Source organism: Oryctolagus cuniculus, chromosome 6 (genome assembly GCF_051225735.1).
Source record: "Oryctolagus cuniculus isolate XC-2025 breed Fujian yellow rabbit chromosome 6, ASM5122573v1, whole genome shotgun sequence".
Lineage (NCBI taxonomy): Eukaryota > Metazoa > Chordata > Mammalia > Lagomorpha > Leporidae > Oryctolagus > Oryctolagus cuniculus.
Genome location: NC_142872.1, coordinates 67,461,496 through 67,482,685, shown reverse-complemented (window position 1 = coordinate 67,482,685; position 21,190 = coordinate 67,461,496). Strand labels below are relative to the sequence as shown.

The window sequence follows — 21,190 nt, the reverse complement described above, 5'->3', positions numbered from 1 at the left end:
GAAATAGACAGATAGGATCAAATTGATTAGATTTGTGAGCAGTAGACCACGCCTTTGTCCTGAGCCTTGTGTGATCTCACATCCCTACTGACTCCATCCATACTTCCACTTGCCAATCAGACCATGTAACCACTCCCCTTTGGGAGGCTTGCAGCATGGTGTGCCCTTCCCTTGTTGCCTTGCACCTTCAGGTACACAGCCTTTTGGCCTCTGCTCTGCTCTCCTGCCTGCCTGCTTGCTCCACATGGCACCCGGCTTGCTCTCTGCCTGGTATGGACCCAACTTAGCTTCTAGACTTCCTTCTCGCCTAAATAAAGCCCTCACTTTCCTGTGCATTTCTCTCACTGAATAAAATGCTTACAACTTACCACATCACCTGCTCTATTTGAGCTGATATTCAGAGTTCTTCTCTGAATAGACAATACAACCCACAGGATTATTAATATCTAAAATTATTAATAAGGCTGGTGATATCACTTGCCTATGTCAATGTCTTACAGAGTTTCCCCCATGTTTTCCTCTAGTAATTTGATGGCATCAGGTAGATCCTTGATTCACTGTGAGTTGATTTTTATATAAGGTATATGGAAGGGGTTTTGTTTCATACTCTGCACGTGTAAATCCAGTTTTCCCAGCACCCTTTCTCCAGGGATTGATTTTAGATCATTTGTCAAAGATTAGTTGGTTGCAGTTGTTTGGATTAGCTTCTGGGGTTTCTATTCTGTTCTATTGGTCTACTTGTCTTTTCTCATACCAGGCTGTTTTGATTATCACTGCCCTGTAGTTATGTGTTGAAATCTTCTATTGCGATGCCTCTGACTTTGTTTTGGTCATTTAAAATTGCTTTCACTATGCATCTCTGTGTTTCCATATGAATTTTAGCATTGTTTTCTCTATATCTGAGAATATCTTGGATATTTTGACTGAGATCACACTGAATCTAGAAGTTGCTTTTGGTAGTATGAACATTTCGGTGATATTAACTCTTTCAATCCCTGAACATGGAAAATTTTCCCATTTTTTGTGTCTTCTTTTTCTTTTTTAATGTTTTACCTTTTTATCTTTCACATCTCTGGTTAAATTTATTTTAAAATATTAAAATTTTTGAAGCTATTGTGAATGGGACTGATCTTACAAGTTATTCCTTAGGTATGGCACTGTTTGTGTATACAAAGGCTATTGATTTTTGTGTGTTGATTTTATGTCCTAGAACTTTATCAGTCTCTTTTATGAGTTCCAATAGCCTCACTCAATAGTGGAGTAATTTGGTTCCTCTCTATGTAGGATAATAATGTGTGCAAACACAGATAATTTGACATCCTTTGATTTCTATCCCTTTTTAATTTGTATCCCTTTGATTTCTTTTTCTTTCCTAATGGTTCTGGCTAAAACTTCCAGAGCTGTATTGAATAGCAATGGTGAAAGTAGGCATATATCTCTGGTTCAGGATCTTTGTGGAAATGCTTCCAACTTTTCCCTGTTCAATATAATGCTGGCTGATGAGTTTGTCATCTATTTGCTTAAGGCTTTTTTCATGAAAGGATGTTATGCTTTATCAAATGCTTTGTCAGCATCTATTGAGATAATTATATGTTTTTATTCTTTGACTTATTAATGTGATGCATTACATTTATTTATTTACATATGTTGAAGCATCCCTACATTCCTGAGATAAATCCCACTAGGTGGGGTGAATTATCTTTCTGATGTGTTGTGGACTTGGAAAGTTGGTATTTTGTTGAGGATTTTTGTATCTATGATCATCAGGGATATTGGTCTATAGTTCTTTTTCTTTGTTGTATCTTTTTCTGATTTAGGCATTAAGGAGATGATGACTTCATAGAAAGAGTTTGGGAGGACTCCCTCCATTTCAATCACTTTGAATAGCTTGAGAAGAATTAGAAGTAGTTCTTTAGAAGTTTTGTAGAACATCAGTGAAGACATCCAGTCCTGGTCTTTTATTTATGGGGAGGGCTCTTATTATTGATTTAATCTCCATCTCAGTTATTGGTCTATTCAAGTTTTCTAAGACTTAATGACTCAATTTTGGTAGATTGCATATGCTCAGGAATCTATCCATTTCTTCTAGAGTTTCTAAGTTTTTGGTATATAGCTGTTTGTAGTAGTTCTTGCTGATTCTTTTTATTTCTATGTATCTGTTGTAAGATCTCTTTTTTCCATCTCTGATTTAATTAATTTTGTTCTCCTTTTTATTTTTTCAAAGCAGGCCTTCATTTCTTTCATTTTTGTGTCTCTTTCTGGTTTAAAATTTGTTTATTTGGGGACTGGCACTGTGTCTTAGTGAGTAGAGCCACTGCCTGCAGTGTCAGCATTTCATTTGTGTGCCCGTTTCAGTCCGAGCTGCTTCACTTCTGATCCAGCTCCCTGCTAATGTTACTGGGAAACAGTGGAGGATGAGCCAAGTCCTTGGGCCACTGCACACCTATGTTTGACTCAGATGAAGCCCCTGGCTCCTGTTTGGCCTGGCCCAGCCTTGGCCATTGTGGCCATTTAGGGAATGAGCTAACATATTGAAGATTTGTCTCTCTGTCTCTGTTCTGCCTCTGTCTCTCCTTCTCTGTGACTCAGTAATTCTGATTTTCAAATAGATAAATCAGTCTTTAAAATTTGCTTATTTCTTATTTAATTTTAATTTTAATTATTTCTTCCCTCCTACCAATGTTGGATTTGATTTGTTCCTGTTTTTCTAGGTAATTAAGATGCATTGCTAGATAATTTATTTGATGCCTTTATAATTTCTTGATGTAGAACTAATTGCAGTTAACTTTATTCTTAACACTGCTTTTGCTGTATCCCCTAAGTTTTCATATATTGTTTTGTCATCTTCATTCATTTCAAGGAATTTTTTGATTTCCCTTTTGATTTTTTTTATGACCCAATGGCCAGTTCCAATAGACTATTGGAGCTTTGGCCAGTGCTTGAGTGTGGGGCAAGAGTCCAAGGTGACACCAAGTTGTGTCTGATAGATCACGTGTGTTGTCAGCAGAAGGGAAGGAATGGGTCAGCTGGTGTGATCACAGCCTCACTCCTTCTCTGCCAAGGTGTGAGCCCAGTGGTTACACATCCAACCTCCCAGGGGCATGGACCACACAAAGGATCTGTATGCTCCTCAGTGTGAGCTCAGTACCTTCTGCCATGAGCTGCTCTGGGCACTCAGGAAACTCTGAGCCTCTGAAGCCAGACACAGTGATTACCCAAAGACCCAGCAACACCCCATGCTCTATCAGACAATTACAGAATTTCCATAGCCACAAAGAGAAGTCCTCCCACTCTAACAGGAATAGGGGATCCATTTGCAGTCCTTCAAGCCTCTCACATCCATGCAGAAAGTTGTGGCATGAGCAAGCTGCCCCCAACAGAGATTGGTTAGTGCTCTGCCCTGGCATGTCCTGTATGGACATCCTGATAGGGTGAAGGGAGGAGAGCACTTCACAGGCCCAGTGGGTGTCCTGCTCTCTGCCAACCCTTTAGGCCATACTCAAAGTCAATGGTGACCATGGATTTATCCCCCCAGTTTTCTCCCAGTGCATGGGCCACAGCAGCCTCCACTTGCCTTATTAAAATGACATTTCTTCCCTGCTTGTCACTGGGCACCATTGTGGTGGAATGGGAAGAAAGCAGTGTGCTTTCCCTTCATGGGGTTAGGTGGGCACCCTGCCCCCTGCTAGTGCTTCAGGCCGAACTCAGTGTCAGTGAGGTCCACGAGGTTCTCATTCAGGCAGTATCACCAATGATACAGGTTGCTGCAGGTTTCTTTCACTGCACTCCAGGAAGATGGTGTCTCCTCCAGCCACAGACCACAGGAGTCAGCATTTCTGTTTATTTTTAAGGAATTTATTAATACATCAGATTATCAGAGTCCCTCCCCTCTTCTTTCCTTTCTACCTTCCTCCCTTGCTTCTTAAATTTTTGAGATATCATTTTAAATTTATTCTATTGTCCAAGACTTAAAACACCATTAAAGGAAGAATTCAATAAGTTAAAAAGGAAAAAGTTCATCATTCAGCAGGAATATGGACAAGGGCTATAAATAATAATCAAGTGAAAAGATGTCTATTTCACTCATATACAGTAAATTTTAAAATGATCACAGATCATTAAAACCAAAGTAGTGCATCATTCCTAACCATTGGTTTGATCAAGATGTAAAACAAAGTTTGACAAAACTTTACTTGCAGCAATACTGATACACACAGGAATTTTTTGTCTTGTTTTTGATTTTGTCTTTTTAAATTTTAGCTTCCGATCTAAGGAGAAGCATGCAGTGTTTATCTTTTCCAGCTTATTTCACTCAGCATGGTGTCTTCCAGTTGGATCCATGTTGATACAAATGGTAGAATTCATTATTTTGGATTGCTGCAGGTGTTAGCTCCAAGAAGCTGAGGGGGGCCTACCTCCGCCCCAACCCCACCCCAAACCTGGGATTCATACAGTTAGTGAGCACTGCTCTGGGGCTTATGCCCCAAACTCCCATAGTTTTGGGGTGCATGAGGTCTGATTTCCATCATGTAAGTTTCCCTGACTGTGGCTCTGGATCAGCTGTGCAACTCTATACAGCCAATTGAGTCGCACTTCAAAGGGTTGGGGATAGGAAAGATGCAATGTGGCTTGCCTTTTAGGAGCAAAGTAGTTATGCAAGACCCCAGTCAGCTCCCCAGGCTGGAGTTGAAGTCAGTGTGGTGGACTGTGGAACTCTCCCTCAGTTAAAGCTGCCATTGGTTGGATACATGGCATCTTCTTCCTGCCTCTATTTGGGAATATGATGACCTCCCCAGTCACTGCCTACATAGATGCAGAGTGTGGCTGGCCATGTGACCAGCTGAGGTGTGTGTCTCCTCTTTCCTTTCTGTCCTACAGAGTCTCTTTTCTATCAATTCTCCATTGAAAATTTCTATTAGTCCCCTGAGAATGTGGCCTTTTTTTGGTTCTGGTAGCTTTCAGCAGTGAGGCCCGTGTGGCTCCTCAGTTTTCAGTCATCTTGGATCTCTTCCCTATGATTCTTTCTTGTGATGATGTTAAGAACCTGGAAACACTTTCCAGTAATCATTTTCATGGCGAGCCAGCTAGGAGTGGGACAGTTGGTAAGTAATACCTTCTCATCTCCATTGTGTTGGAGAGATTGCTTGTGCTGTGCACCTTAACTTCTGCCCCTTTCTACCTATCTGACAGGCAATGACCTTGTTCTTGACTGAGAACCATTGCTCTCTCTTCTGAGAAATGGGATGTGAGGCTCCTCCTACATCTTGCAGATTCAAGTGGTCCTGATTTAAACTTGACAGTTGTCTCAGAGGACCTGATGGGATTTAAAATCTATGCATTGTAGGAGGCCATCTGATTAGGTTTACGTTCCATTTCTCTCTCTGGTGCTACCATGTCTAGCCTTCTGCTTACCTTAATACTTTTCAATCATCCTCCCTTGGAGAGGGGGTTTTGCTCTTTGTTGACTTTTTCTCTAATTGTCCTGCTGATTCCATTTTTTTTTGTTTTTTATTTTTTTTTACTTTTATTTAATAAATATAAATTTCCAAAGTACAGCTTATGGATTACAGTGGATTTCTCCCTCCTATAAGTTCCCTTCCACTAACAACCATCCCATCTCCATATCCCTCTCCCATCCCATTCACATCAAGATTCATTTTCAATTATCTTTATATACAGAAGATCGATTTAGTATATATTAAGATTTCATCAGTTTGCACCCACACAGAAACACAAAGTGTAAAATACTGTTTGAGTACTAGTTATAACATTAATTCACATTGTACAACACATTAAGGACAGAGATCCCACATGAGGGGTAAGTGCACAGTGACTCCTGTTATTGACTTAACAATTGACACTCTTGTTTATGGCATCAGTAATCCCCCTAGGCTCTTGTCATGAGTTGCCAAGGCTATGAAAGCCTTTTGAGTTTGCTGACTCCGATCTTTTTTTGACCAGGTCATATTCAAAGTGGAGGTTCTCTCCTCCCTTCAGAGAAAGGTACTTCCTTCTTGGATGGCCCGTTCTTCCACTGGGATGTCACTTGCAGAGATCTTTCATTTAGGTCTTTTGCTTTTTTTTTTTGGCAGAGCGTCTTGGCTTTCCATGCCTAAAATATTCTCATGGGCTTTTCAGCCAGATCCGAATGCCTTAAGGTCTGATTCTGAGGCCAGAGTGCTGTTTAGGACATCTGCCATTCTATGAGTGTGCTGTGTATCCCGCTTCCCATGATGGATTGTTCTCTCCCTTTTTTATTCTATCAGTTAGTATTTGCAGAGAATAGTCTTGTTTATATGATCCCTTTGGTTCTTAGTCCTATCATTATGATCAATTGTGAACTGAAATTGATCACTTGGACTAGTGAGATGGCATTGGTACATGCCAACTTGATGGGATTGAATTGGAATCCCCTGGCACATTTCTAACTCTACCATTTGGGGCAAGTCCGATTGAGCATGTCCCAAATTGTACATCTCTTCTCTCTCTTATTCCCACTCTTGTATTTAACAGAGATCACTTGGGTTAAATTTAAACATGTAAGAATAATTGTGTGTTAATTACAGAGTTCAACCAATAGTATTAAGTAGAACTAAAAATACTAAAAAGGACAAAGTAGTAAGTTGTTCCTCGACAGTCAGGACAAGGGCTGATCAAGTCACTGAATCTCATAGTGTCCATTTCACTTCAACAAGTTTCCCCTTTGGTGTTCAGTTAGAAGTCGCTGATCAGGGAGAACATATGATATTTGTACCTTTGGGACTGGTTTAATTCACTCAGCATGATGTTTTCCAGATTCCTCCACTTTGTTGCAAATGAGCAGATTTCATTGTTTTTGACTTCTGTATAGTATTCTATAGGGTACATGTTCCATAATTTTTTCATCCAGTCTTCTGTTGATGGGCACTTACATAGATTCCAGGTCTTAATATTGTGAATTGAGCTGCAATAAATATTAAGGTACAGACAGCTTTTTTGTTTGCCAATTTAATTTCCTTTGGGTAAATTCCAAGGAGTGGTACGGCTGGGTTGTTGGTCGGGTTATATTCAGATTTCTGAAGAATCTCCAGACTGACATCCATAGTGGCTTAACCAGTTTGCATTCCCACCAACAGTGGGAATACATCCTCTCCAGCATGTATTGTTGGTAGATTTCTAAATGTGAGCCATCTAACCGGGGTGAGGTGAAACCTCATTGTGGTTTTGATTTGCATTTCCCTGATTGCTAGTGATCCTGAACTTTTTTCATGTGTCTGTTGGCCATTTGGATTTCCTCTTTGAAAACTGTCTTTTGAGGTCCTTGGCCCATCTCTTAAGCAGGTTTTTGTTTTGTTGTTGTTGGAGTTTCTTGATCTCTTTGTAGATTAGGGTTGTTAATCCTCTATCTGTTGCGTAGTTTGCAAATATTTTTTCCCATTCTGTCGGTTGTCTCTTCACTTTCCTAACTGTTTCTTTTGCCGTACAGAAACTTCTCAATTTGATGCAATCCCAGTTGTTAACTTTGGCTTTGACTGTCTCTTCTTCCAGGGTCTTTTCCAAGATGTCGTTGCGAGTGCCTATATCTGCAGGGTTTCTCTGATGTTCTCTAAAAATTTGATGGTGTCACGTCGTAGATTTAGATCTTTAATCCATGTTTTGTCAATTTTTGTGTAAGGTGAAAGCTAGGGGTCTTGCTTCATGATTCTGCATGTGGAAATCCAATTTTCCTAGCTCCATTTATTGAATAGACTCTCCTTACTCCAGGGATTGGTTTTGTGTCCTTGATCAAATATGAGTTGGCTGTAGATGTTTGAATTGATTTCCGGGTGTTTCAATTCTGTTCCATTGGTCCATCCATCTGTTTCTGTACCAGTAGCATGCTGTTTTGATAACAACTGCCCTGTAGTATGTCCTGAAATCTGGTATTGTGATGCCTCCGGCTTTGTTTTTGTTGTACAAGATTGCTTTAGCTATTCGAGGTCTCCTGTGTCTCTATATGAATTTCAGCATCATTTTTTCTAGACTGAAAGAATGTTTTTGGTATTTTGATTGGTATCGCATTGAATCTATAAATTGCTTTTGGAAGATGGACATTTTGATGATGTTGATTCTTCCAATCCATGAGCATGAAGATTTTTCCATTTTTTGGTATCCTCTTCTATTTCTTTCTTTAAGATTTTGTAATTCTCATCGTAGAGATCTTTAACATCCTTGGTTAAGTTTATTCCAAGGTATTTGATTGTTTTTGTGGCTATTGTGAATGGGATTGATCGTAGAAGTCCTTCCTCAACCGTGGTATTGCTTGTGTATACAAAGGCTGTTGATTTTTGTGCATTGATTTTATATCCTGCTACTTTGCCAAACTCCTCTATGAGTTCCAATAGTCTCTTAGTAGAGTTCTTTGGGTCCCCTAAATAAAGAATCATATCATCTGCAAAGAGAGATAATTTGAGTTCTTCCTTCCCAATTTGTATCCCTTTAATTTCTTTTTCTTGCCTAATGGCTCCGGCTAAAACTTCCAGAAATATATTGAATAGCAGTGGCGAGAGTGGGCATCCCTGTCTGGTGCCAGATCTCAGTGGAAATGCTTCCAACTTTTCCCCATTCAATTGGATGCTGGCTGTGGGTTTTTCATAGATTGCTTTGATTGTATTGAGGAATGTTTCTTCCATACCCAATTTGCTTAGAGTTTTCATCATGAACTGGTGTTGTATTTTATCAAATGCTTTCTCAGCATCTATAGATATAATCATATGGTTTTTCTTCTGCAGTCTGTTAATGTGGTGAATCACATTGATTGATTTGCGAATGTTGAACCATCCCTGCATACCAGGGATAAATCCCACTTGGTCTGGGTGGATGATTTTCCTGATGTGTTGTTGCATTCTATTGGCGAGAATTTTATTGAGGATTTTTGCATCTATGTTCATCAGGGATATTGGTCTATGATTTTCTTTCAGTGCTGCATCTTTCTCTGGCTTGGGATTAAGGTGATGCTGGCTTCATAGAAAGAATTTGGGAGGATTCCCTCTTTTTCAATTGTTCTGAATAGTTTGAGAAGAATTGGAGTCTGGTAGAATTCAGCAGTTAATCCATTTGGTCCTGGGCTATTCTTTGTTGGGAGGGCCTTTATTACTGTTTCAATTTCTGTCTCAGTTATGGGTCTGTTTAGGTTTTCTAGGTCTTCCTGGTTCAATTTAGGTAGGTTGCATGTGTCCAGGAATCTATCCATTTCTGATAGGTTTCCCTGTTTGCTGGCATACAAGTCCTTGTAGTAATTTCTGATGATTCTTTTTATTTCTGTGGTGTCTGTTGTTACGTTTCCTTTTTCATCTCTGATTTTATTGATTTGAGTCTTTTCTTTTTTTAGTTAGTTGGGACAATGGGTGTCAATTTTGTTAATTTTTCAAAAAACCAGCTCCTCGTTTGACTGATTTTTTGTATTTTTTTAGGATTCAATCCTGTTGATTTCTTCTCTGATTTTAATTATTTCTCTTCTCCTACTAGGTTTGGGTCTGGTTTGCTGCAGATTTTCTAGATCCTTGAGATGCATTGAAGGCTCATCTATTTGGTGCCTTTCCAATTTCTTGATGTAGGCACCTATTGATATAAACTTTCCTCTTAACACTGCTTTTGCTGCATCCCATAAGTTTTGGTACGTTGTGCTGTTATCCTCATTTACTTCCAGAAAATTTTTGATTTCCTTTTAATTTCTTCTATGACCCATTGTTCATTCAGGAGCATGTTGTTCAACCTCCATGTGTTTGCATACACTCTAGGGATTCCTGAGTTGCTAATTTCCAACTTTATCCACTGTTGTCTGTGAAGCTGCATGGTATGATTCTAATTCTTTTGAATTTGCTGAGACTTGCTTTATGGCATAATATGTGGTCAATCCTAGGGAAGGTTCCATGCACTGCTGCGAAGAATGTAAATTCTTTAAATGTAGGATTGGAAGTTCTGTATATATCTGTTAGATCCATTTGGGCTATAGAGTAGTTTAAATCTACTGTCTCCTTGTTGATCTTCTGTCCAATTGATCTGTCTATTTTTGAGAGTGGAAAGTTGAAGTCCCCTAGTACTATTGTATCGGAGTCCACATCTCTCTTTAAGTACCTTAAAATATCTTTTAAAAACTTGTGCCCTGTAATTAGGTGCATATACATTGATAATCGTTACATCTTCCTGTTGAATTGATCCCTTAATCATTATATAGTGCTCCTCTTTTTCTCTCATAACAATTTTTGTGTTGAAGTTCATTTTGTCTGATATTAAGATGGCTACACCGTTCTTTTTTGATTTCTGTTGGCATGGTATATCTTTTTCCGGCCTTTCACTTTCAGTCTGTGTGCATCTTTGTTGGAAAGGTGTGTTTCTTGTAAGGAGCAAATAGATGGGTTTTGTTCCTTAATCCATTCAGCCAGTCTGTGTCTTTTAACTGGAGAGTTGAGGCCATTTACGTTCAATGTGACTATTGATAAGTAGGGAATTTGCCCTGCCATTTTCCCAAGATATTTTCTAATATATGTTTTGAACTTCCTGTGATATTTGGTGTGAGATTTCCTTCCTTTACCTTCTTTCATATTGATGACCGTGTTTCTGTGTTTCTGTGTGTAGCACATCTTTAACCATCTTTTGCAGGGCTGGATGAGTGGCGACAAATTCGTTCAATTTTTGTTTGCTATGAAAGGTCTTAATTTCACCTTCATTCACAAATGAGAGCTTTGCAGGATCTAATATTCTGGGCTGGCAGTTTCTCTCTCTTAGTACCTGGGCTATATCTTGCCATTCCCTCCTAGCCTGTAGGGTTTCTGATGAGAAGTCTGCTGTGAGTCTAATTGGAGATCCTCTGAGAGTAATCTGATGTTTCTCTCTTGCACATTTTAGAATCTTCTTTATGTTTCACTGTGTTGATTTTGATTACAATGTGTCATGGTGAGGATCTCTTTTGGTCATTTTTATTAGGGGTTCCATGAGCCTCCTGTACTAGGATGTCTCTGTCCTTCTCCAAACCCGGGAAGTTTTCTGCTAGTATGTCACTAAGAAGGCCTTCTAATCCTGTCTCTCTTGCATGACTTCAGGAACTCCTAGAACCTGAATGCTGGGTTTTTATAGTATCCTGTAGATTTCTAAAAATATTTTTTAAATTTCTAATTTCCTTTTCTTTTCTTTGGTTTGACTGTATCCTTTCCTGTTCTCTGTCTTCTAAGTCCAATATTCTCTCTCCTGCTTCACTGATCCTGTTTTTATGGTTCTCTAATGTGTTTGCCATTTGACCTATTGAATTCTTCATTTCATTTTGATTTATCTTCACTATCACAGTTTCATGTTCTATTAGTTGTTTCATTTCTCCTCCTCCTTAATATTTCATTTGCACAAGAAAGATTTTCTATCTTGTCCAATAAGGATTTCTGTAGTTCAAGACTTTGTTTTTGAGATCTTAATGTTCTTGTAAATTTTTTGAGATCCGTTTCTTGCATTTCTTCTATCTCGTCATCTTCATAATCTTGTATTGGAGTGCCATGTTCATTTGGTAGCATCATAGCATCTTCCTAGTTCTTGTTTCCTCAGTTTCTGTGTTTGTTTTTGGCTTGTGGGGATATTCTTTTTTCTTCTTCCCTTGCTGTGGTGTTTTTCTCATTATACTATGACTGTATTAAGTGGACTGTCTGCTGTTGATGGATCCTTAGAGGCTTGTGATGGGTGTGGCTAGATAGCTCGGTTTGGTTCTTCAGCATTAAGGGTATGCCAAACGTGACACACCCAATTTAGGCATGGTAAATCTTTCTCTCTCTCTTTTTTTTTTCCAGAAGAGAAGTAATTCTGCACACAGCTGAGCAGAATTGAAGGCACTCAGTGTCTGATCTCTGGCTCCTGTGGGTATTATATTCATCTTCTCTGTCCCAAGGGCCATTCAAAGGATCTTTGATGTCGTCTGTGTAAGTTCATATTCCCCTGCCATCTCCTACCGGGTTGCCAAGGTTAGCGAGATTGTAGCGTCTCCCAAGAGCACTCACATGAACTCTGTGAGTTCTCTCACACAGCTTTTTTTTCCCACAGTCTCAGTTCATTAGCTCCACACAGTCACTAGGTCCTAACCTCCTGTTATTTCTTCCCAGCAGAGTCAGGTTTTTCTGCTTGGCTGATGGCAGGTGCAGCTTTTACCTTTGTCCAAAATGGCGTCTGCTCTTCCTCTTGCTCGCCTTTGTAAGGTGAGTGGAGAGAGAGGCTCATGTCCATATCAGTCCCTTTTATTTATTTTTTTCTCTCTCCTCTAGTTAGCCTGGTGAACTTTTCCCCATCGGGCTTCAAGCCCCGTTCCCTTTAGGCTCTTCCTGCTGCTTCCTCGCCTACATCTTGGGCTACTGAGCTTTTGCCTCACCTTCCTTTCCAATGCTGGTGCGTAGATTCCATGGCTGGAGTCCCAAGCCTTGGGCGCCCATGCCCTCCACAAAGGTCCCCCGTGTCCACCTAGTTCCAGAAGAGTTTCCTCTGCTGTGCTTTCCCTACATCTTCCCTAAACCTGCAGGATCTCCACTTTTATTAAACTGTCTTTTCCCATAGTATTGGTGTGTTCCCTCCTTATTCCGCCATCTTGGAACTCCCCCACACTGATTTTCTATAATGGAAACATGCTATTTATCTGTAGCTCAATAGCTGATATTTATTTCACAGCTTCTCCAAATGTGTGGAAATGAAACAGGAGCTCTGTCATTTCACCATTAGGAATTCCTCCCTTTTTTATGCTTACTCATTGAGCATGTCTCAAAGTGTACATCTCTTCCCTCTCTTATTTCCACTCTTATATTTAACAGGGTTCACTTTTCAGTTAAATTTAAACACCTAAGAATAATTGTGTGTTAATTACAGAGTTCCACCAATAGTATTGAGTAGAATAAAAATATTAAAAGGGATAAAGTATTAAGTTGTTCATCAACAGTCAGGACAAGGGCTGATCAAGTCACTGATTCTCATAGTGTCCATTTCATTTCTACAGGTTTCCTTTTTGGTACTCGGTTAGTTGTCACCAATCAGGGAGAAAATATGGTATTTGTCCCTTTGGGACTGGCTTATTTCACTCTGCATGATGTTTTCCAGATTCCTCCATTTTGTTGCAAATGACTGGATTTCATTGTTTTTTACTGTTGTGTAGTATTCTATAGGGTACATGTTCCACAATTTCTTTATTCAGTCTACTCTTGATGGGCATTTCGGTTGATTCCAGGTCTTAATATTGTGAATTGAGCTGCAATAAACATTAAAGTTCAGACAGCTCTTTTATTTGCCAATTTAATTTCCTTTGGGTAAATTCCATGGAGTGGGATGGCTGGGTTGTGTGGTCGGGTTATAGTCAGATTTCTGAAGAATCTCCAGACTGATTTCCATAATGGCTAAATAAAAGGTTAAAAAAAGTTAAAAAATATTTAATACAAAAAAAAGAAAATCTGTGTGTATATTACCCAAAATTGAAAATTATAAAATGAGTAAAAGTCTATTCAAAATACTTATATATAATACTTATGTACTTATATATAATGTCTCCTAGTCATATGATCAGTTTGCACAGTCAATATATCATTATTTTTCATTCAAGAGCTCTTCCAACATTTATGTGATTTTTTAATATTGAAACAGAGTAAAAGATACTCCTGGTGTGTCCATATCAATCAAATAAACTAATAAGGATGCTTAAGTCAGTTATCAACAGTACAGTGGACTAAGTGCAACATATTACTTCAGTAGAATACTGGACAAATCAGTTCATGTAGTCTGGTTGTATGTACTGTACAAATTAGCCAGAAATTGAGGGACACATTTTGAGATATTCTATTGATAACAGTCCCATTCTGCAAAGCAACAACCTGTACCATACTGAATAAGAGGGGTTAACTTTGGGAAGAGGATCCTAGGAAATTGCTGGTTATTGACCTAACTTTTGCTATATGTATTCTCATTTTGGGATAAATCATTGTTATATATTTTTGGTTTTAGGTGTTTTAAGAGTGTGTCAATTTATTGTTTGAAATATTTCACAAAATGCTATGACAATATTTTGTTTATTTAAAATTACCAAGAGACAATGTGTTTTCCATTGTTTCTGTTTATTGCCTTCTACCTACAGAGTTCATGGCCATGGGCTACAGTTTTCCTGAGCTGATGAAAATCTCCAAAGACTATCATAATTGGTTTCTTCTTAGCACAGTCCACTTCTTAATCAATGCATTTGAAATACTTGACTGTGTCAGTACATGGGTGACTTAATGTGTTACCTGCTTCAAGTGATATACAGGGGGAACTTCTTGAGACAATGCATTAACCCAACATTACTTATTCTAACTCTAACAGGGTAGGCCAGTTTATACCCTGTGGAAAACAGTAATAGAGTTCTGTGAAAATGGGGTTGGGGGCTGAAAGCAATAATAGACAATCAGGGTATTTGTAACTATGAAAGTATTTCATTTAAATACATGACCCTGGTTTTTATGTTCAAAAAGGGATAATGTTGAACCAAATATCTGCTAATGTCCCTTACTTATTCTCCACTCTATTAGTTTCACTAGAAAATAATTAGAACCCACTAAAGGTTGATGTAAGCACATCTCCAGAACAATTCTCAGTAGACAAGAGATCTATTCCTGCACAGCTGTCAGGAGCACCCTCTCTAACACTTGCTTCTAAGCCTTGCCATGGAGGTCTGCAGAGAAGATGGTGCTGTTGAGGATTCAGGTCAGGGAGCTCAGAGCAGTGGCCAGCCAAGCAACACCATCTGGCCTGGCAGTCCTGGTGATATGGAATAAGGCAGGTAGCCAGTTTAGGGCCAATATCTGGAAGCCACACCTCCCCCACCCTATGTAATTCTGTCTGTCTACTTGTCAGTCAAATAACACCTTTCCCAGGATGTATCTCCCTTCACCTGGGACCTGGGGGAGGTACATAACCACTCTCCTTCCAACCTCATAAGAGGCTGGCAACTGGGAGGGGCTTATTCACTCCCCACAAATGTTGAAGAGATAGGGTGTTGAGGCACTGTCTCTCTACTTCCCTTACCCCATTCTTTTCCCTTCCTGAATAATGTCTCTCTCTCTCTCTCTCTCTCTCTCTCTCTCTCTCTCTCTGTGTGTGTGTGTGTGTATGTGTTTTCCTCAGCTTTTAAACACACTTTATCACTTTGTGCACTGTATTTGTACCTATACTTAGAGCACTTCTCTAAGTAAAAGGCAAGGACTTGGGATAGGAATTTAGATACCACCTTGCCAACAAGATTGGGGCTTGGTGAGTACAAACACTGCTCAGTGACTAAACGTGTGAGGGCGCTGCCAAACCTGAGTCATACACACATGACAGGGTCATATGGAGCACTGATGAGCAACACACTTTTATCATACATCACATGTGGAGTTTCAAGCATGTCTCTTGGTGCCCTGAGTATAAATCTGTACGTACTTTTAGTACGAACACTTAGAGATCATCTGTGGGGCCCTATATATGATGAAGGGAAAACACCAGCCACACCAGCTTTCATTGGAAAGAACTCTTTTCTTTCTGAAGACTTAGGGCACTGGAGAGGAAGAATCCTGTAGGGTACACTGCTGGAAAGCCTTTGTTCATAAAGGCTTAGAGCTCTTAAATATTATGGTTAGGTTACCCACCAGTTAGCCCTGCCATTAGGGTTAACTATTCCCATTAGGAACATCCCTACACCTCCCAGGACAAAGTGTGGAATGGGCCAATGGGTGTAAACGTGGGTCATAATTTCTTCTTTGAGAACATGCTTGTGAGTGTAAGGGAGGAGCAAATGGGTTACTGAGATGTTCCAGTCTTGATGGGCACTCATCAATTCAGAATGCTGCATTCCACACCACAGAAAATATCACATCCTACTGATTTATCTAATTTACTTATTTAATATATGCGTGGTTTATCTTCTGTTCAGGAATGTATAACTAGGCTCCAATGAGTGAGAGATACTGTGCCTATTTCACTAATGTGTCCCAAAAACCAGATTAGTGTCTGGCACACAGTAGACATTCATAAATCATTGGGGATGTTAGAATTAGTAATCAGTTATTTGACTATAAGTGGATTAAGAACAGCAAAATAAATTGTCAACTTCTGGCCCTTTGATATTATACATTTACAAATATGAAAATCTTTTATTTTAAAGATTTATTTTTATTTGAAAGGAAGAGTTAGAGACAAGGAAATACACACAAAAATAATCTTCCATCCACTGGTTCACCATCCAAATATCTTCAATGATCTGCACTGGGTCAGGTTGAAGACAGGCCCTGTGTGTAGAATGCTGGTGATCATTCCTGGCACAAGGAAAAAGTATCAGGTGCCAATGCCCATGTGTTGAGACATGCTGTTTGGAGACTTTTCTATGACCAACAGTTATATTTAGGTGAAATCCTACTGCTCCCAGTACAGGCACAGCCCAAGTTTTGGTAAGTGTCTTTGACAGCACTGAGTTCACTCTTCCTGATAGCCTAGAGCAATAGTGTAGATTCCTCTCTCAAATGTACTGTGAAGATATTTTTAGTATGCAGCCCATTTCCTAATCCCGTACTTGTTAACTCACTGGTACTTTAAATGTGCTAGGTACAAATTCTTTCTTATTCAGTTAAATGATGATAAGGTGATTTCTTAGATGTCTTCCTTCTGGAGTGGTGCAGTGAATCTATTGCCTGGGACTTGTATACTAGAAACCGTCTCTGAATGTGAAATAAACCAAAGTGCTTTACTTATTACTTACATGTGCAACAAGAAGGGATACTGTGGCCAGAAACATTTCCAGGACAGCTGAGAGGGATTCAAGAGGACAGTAATGGCCAAGTGCAGGAACTGTTTCCACCCATGACCTCATAACAGGTGACTGGAGCCACACAACCCCTGTTCTGTTGGTGAGCTCCATGATCATGTAAAGAAGGCTGCCATGAGTCCAGTGAAACCCCAGAACCCTCTGCAGAAGGGAGAACAGGATTAGAAATGCTAGAAAAAAATTGAGAACATCATCCAGGAAGTCCCAACTTCATCCTGAATGTCTCTTGACTAAGAAAAAAATGTATATCCTTGAATTATAAAGTTACCAATAACAAAGTTACCAAAGCAGGAAGAGCAGCAATTTTTACATATTTATTTGGAAGTACACACATAAACACACACGCATATATCTTGCAACCACTGATTCACTCCCCAAATGCCCACAATAGGCTAGTGTGGGCCTTGTGGAAGCCAGGAACCAGGAACTCCAGTCAGGACTCCCATGTGGGTGGCAGGGGCCTTTGTTTTTCCAGCTGCATTAGCATGAAGCTGTATTATAAGCAGAGTAGCTGAGGCTCAAAACAGCTGCCTGATATGGGATGCCAGCATCACAAGTGGCACTATGCCTGCCCTGAGAATGCACATTTCTGCGTTTACCACCAGGACACTGGTCTCCTGGGCCCTGAAATATTACTGCAGTGTTGGTTTCCAAGTCCGGGTTACTATTGTATGCTCCAGTCCAAGCAAATCTTTCAGTGAATTTTATTTCATAGATATATCAGGGTGCTTTCATTTTTAGAATAAACAACCATTGCTGATATGGAGTTTATTGAGATTACTTTGATGTTACATTAAGCTTTGGACAATTAACAATTACCACAATTATTTTCTTTGAGAAATTGGCAGCTGTGGAAGAACAGATCCTCTGTTTCCCTGCTGGGGATGTTGAAGTGAAGCAGTATTGCATGGACTATCATCAGCTTTGGGTGGAGAAGGCCAGGACCTTGAGTCTGATGACCCTTTATTAATATAAAGTTATGTGTGTAAAGAAAGTAGATAATAAGTGTTCCATACTGTTTCCTCACCTGAAAATCAAAAATCAAAGTAATAATGTTACTAATCTAGGGAGAGTTAATACATAAATATGTACTGGTTCATAAAAATCCATCAGTTAGCTATACAGATACCTAGCAATGAACATATTTTAAACATATTTAGTGTGCTAGTTTTTCTTCTAAGAACATTACAAATTTTATCTCATCTAGCTCTTACAACAAATCTGATGGCAGGTGCTATTTTTTCTTTCTTTTTTGACTGGCAGAGTTAGACACTGAGAGAGAGAGAGAGAGAGAGAGAGAGAGAGAGAGAGAGAGAGAGAGAGAAAGGTCTTCCTTCCATTGGTTCACCCCCTAAATGGCCGCTACGGCTGGCGCGCTGCACCAATCCAAAGCCAGGAGCCAGATGCTTCCTCTTAGTTTCCCATGCGGGTTCAGGGCCCAAGCACTTGGGCCATCCTCCACTGCCTTCCCAGGCCACAGCAGAGAGCTGGACTGGAAGAGGAGCAACCAGGACAGAACTGGCTTCCCAAATGGGACTAGAACCCGGAGTACTGGTGCCACAGGCGGATGATTAGCCTAGTGGGCCTATTTTTTCTTCATTTTACAAATTGTTGAACACTTTCTTACAATCTTAATGCTATTAAGTTGCAGACTCAGGATTGGGCCCTAGCAGTCTGGCTCACAAACCTGTGTTCTAGAGTGATCCCCTAGGTGCACAAAAAGTATTTCATAGGAAATAGATTACACTATGTTTGCACCCCCATTTATGCTCTTTAGTTAGAAGAACTGTGGCCCAAGGGAAAGCCTGTCTCACAGTACAGCTGGAAACTGTGGAAAAAGCTTCCATTCAGCAAGTGCTAACATGCTTAGGAATTTATTTGGCAACTTTACAAAGAATTGCCTGCTAACTGCCATGTGGGATCCACTGCAGGATTACCGAAAAGGAAAGCTTCGTGTAAAAGAGGAAAAACTGGGAAGGTTTAAGTCTCTGAATCTCTGCACTGCAAAACAAATAAGGATTGAGAACTTCAGCTTAAAGAACTCAGAACCTCAAGTAACTTCAGTTTTGGAATATTCACCTAGACAATTTTATAGGAAATAGAACTTTACAACTGATTATTTTCCTGTATTGGAATACAGCTTTTTGTTAAGTTTATATTCCATTGTTGCTCCCCCATTCACGGAGGAACGACACCGGACCCTGCGCTGTTCTTGCTGCATAGAATTAGTCCTAGTTCCAGTAATTTAGTCTAAGTTGCTCTCCACAGTTCCCCCTTTCTTTTTATTCTTTGGCATTGACACACGCCTGTCTTCAGTGCCCCGCAGCGCACACTCTGCTCAAGTTGCCCACAGGTGCTTACAGCCCTACCAATCAGGCAGACCGAATCGGGGTCCTCTCTTTGCCATGTTGTGAGGAGGTTTTTAGGTGCTGATGCGTGCCTGTGTTCGGTGCCCTGCAGCACATGCTCTGCTCTGCTAGAACTGCCTGCAGGTGCTTACCGCCTTACTAATCAGGCAGACCGAATCCAAGCCTTCTCATTGCCGTGTTGTGGGGAGACTTATTGGTGTTGATAATGTGCCTGTCTTCGGTGACCTGCGGCGGATATTCTGCTAGCCGCCCGCAGGTGCTCACTGCCTTACTAATCAGACAGACCGAATCTGAGCCCTCTCATCGCCATGTTATGGGGAGGCCTTATTTTTCTCTATTTATCTCCGGGCATTCCTATCTCTCCTATTTTACTTCTATCTGCCAGCATTCCTATTTCTCTCATTTTACTTCTATACTTCTGTTTCTCTTATCCCCGCGGTTTCCCGGTACCCGCCCCGAGGCGGCTTCCCAGCTCTGCGCGGCTTCAGCCCGAGCTTCTCTCATCTGCTCGGCTTCCCGGCTTCGCGCGCGCTCCATGGTCTCCGCGCCAGCCCCGCGCTCTCCTATCTGCTTGCGCCCCATGCGCTCTCTCCGCTCGTGCCCCTGGATTCATGCGCTCTCTCTGCACTCGGCGGCTTCCGCGTATCACGGCCTAGCTCACGTTTCCGCTACCGGTTTAGTTTTCAGTCTAAGTTCCCTGGGCTAACCTGACGAATTCCAACCTAGCTTACGTCTCCGCTTTTTGGTTTGGCTTCCCGTCTTTTGCTCCCCGGGCTAATCTGACGGATCCCAACCTAGCTTACGTCTCCACTTCTGGTTTGGCTTCCTGTCTTTTGCTCCCCGGGCTGACTTGACGAATCCCAACCTAGCTTACTTCTCCACTTCGGCCTGCCCCGGCGGCTTCATTTTCCCTAGCTTATATTTTTCTCTACCCGGTACTTTTCCTAACTTTCTTCCAACAATATTTCTCTCTCATTTCTCTTGGCTTCTCCCCACAGTCCGTATCCGAGTCTGTTTCTTCTAGCTTTCACTTTCGCTTTCAACCTTAGATTTCTTTTCCTAACTTTTCCTAACTTTCTTCCAACAATATTTCTCTCTCATTTCTCCTGGCTTCTCCCTGTAGTCCATATCCGAGTCTAAGTTTCTTCTAGCTTTCACTTTCGCTTTTAATCTTAGCTTTCTCCTAGCTTCTTCTGGCATTTTTTCCATCCGGCTTTTCCCTAGGCTCTTCCCTAGTCTCTCTCCGGTATTTTCCTGCTTCTTCCCTCCTAGGTTTCATATCCGAGTCATGGCACCATTATGTCGCTCCCCCATTCGCGGAGGAACGACAACGGACCCTGCACTGTTCTTTCTGCCCGGCCCTTCCTGGGTTAGCTGCCGGTCCCTCACTCGTGGAGGAACGATGCCATCCCGGGTTAGCTGCCGGCCCCTCCACCTCCGTGGAGGGGTGGCACCCCCCGCCGATTTCTCCGCTTCCGTGGAGGAGCGGCACACTGCCGGCCGGCTCTCTCGGGGGCTGCTCAGATGTTCCTCAGGTGTTCCCTCAGATGTTCCTGGTGCATGTTGTCTCTCTCCTCCTCTATAGTCCTCTTCCACCAATCCCAACACTGCTACCCACATGCCGAGCATGCTGCTCTCCTCCAATCAGGAGCAGGATCAGCTCCTGCAGCTTATCAGTCAAACTGATGAGGCAGGTGTGTAGTTGTTTGCTCCTCCCCAGTGCCATATTGTGGGAGAGCAGATGCATAGAATTAGTCCTAGTTCTAGTAATTCAGTCTAGTCTCAGTTGCTCCCCATATTCCATAGATTTAGCTTTGTGGACTGCATGTTTTAAAAGTTGCTAGTCACTTAACTCAACCCTGGATACATGGATTTTCTGGAGACTAGAAAATGAAAATATTTTCTTGTTGAGGAACGAAGTGGAAAACTTACAGCAACAAATTTCATAATTTGGAGATTTTAGAGAATACAGAAATATTTCTAAAAACACTGCAGGATACAAATGATTTGCAAATAAATG

The 21,190-nt window shown here is 40.8% G+C and overlaps 1 pseudogene; it reads right to left on the bottom strand.

Moving 5' to 3' along the window:
• LOC108178962 (acidic leucine-rich nuclear phosphoprotein 32 family member A pseudogene) overlaps window positions 1-20,076 on the bottom strand; it is a 100,841-nt pseudogene extending 80,765 nt beyond the window's left edge.
• Between the last annotated feature and the right edge of the window lie 1,114 nt (window positions 20,077-21,190).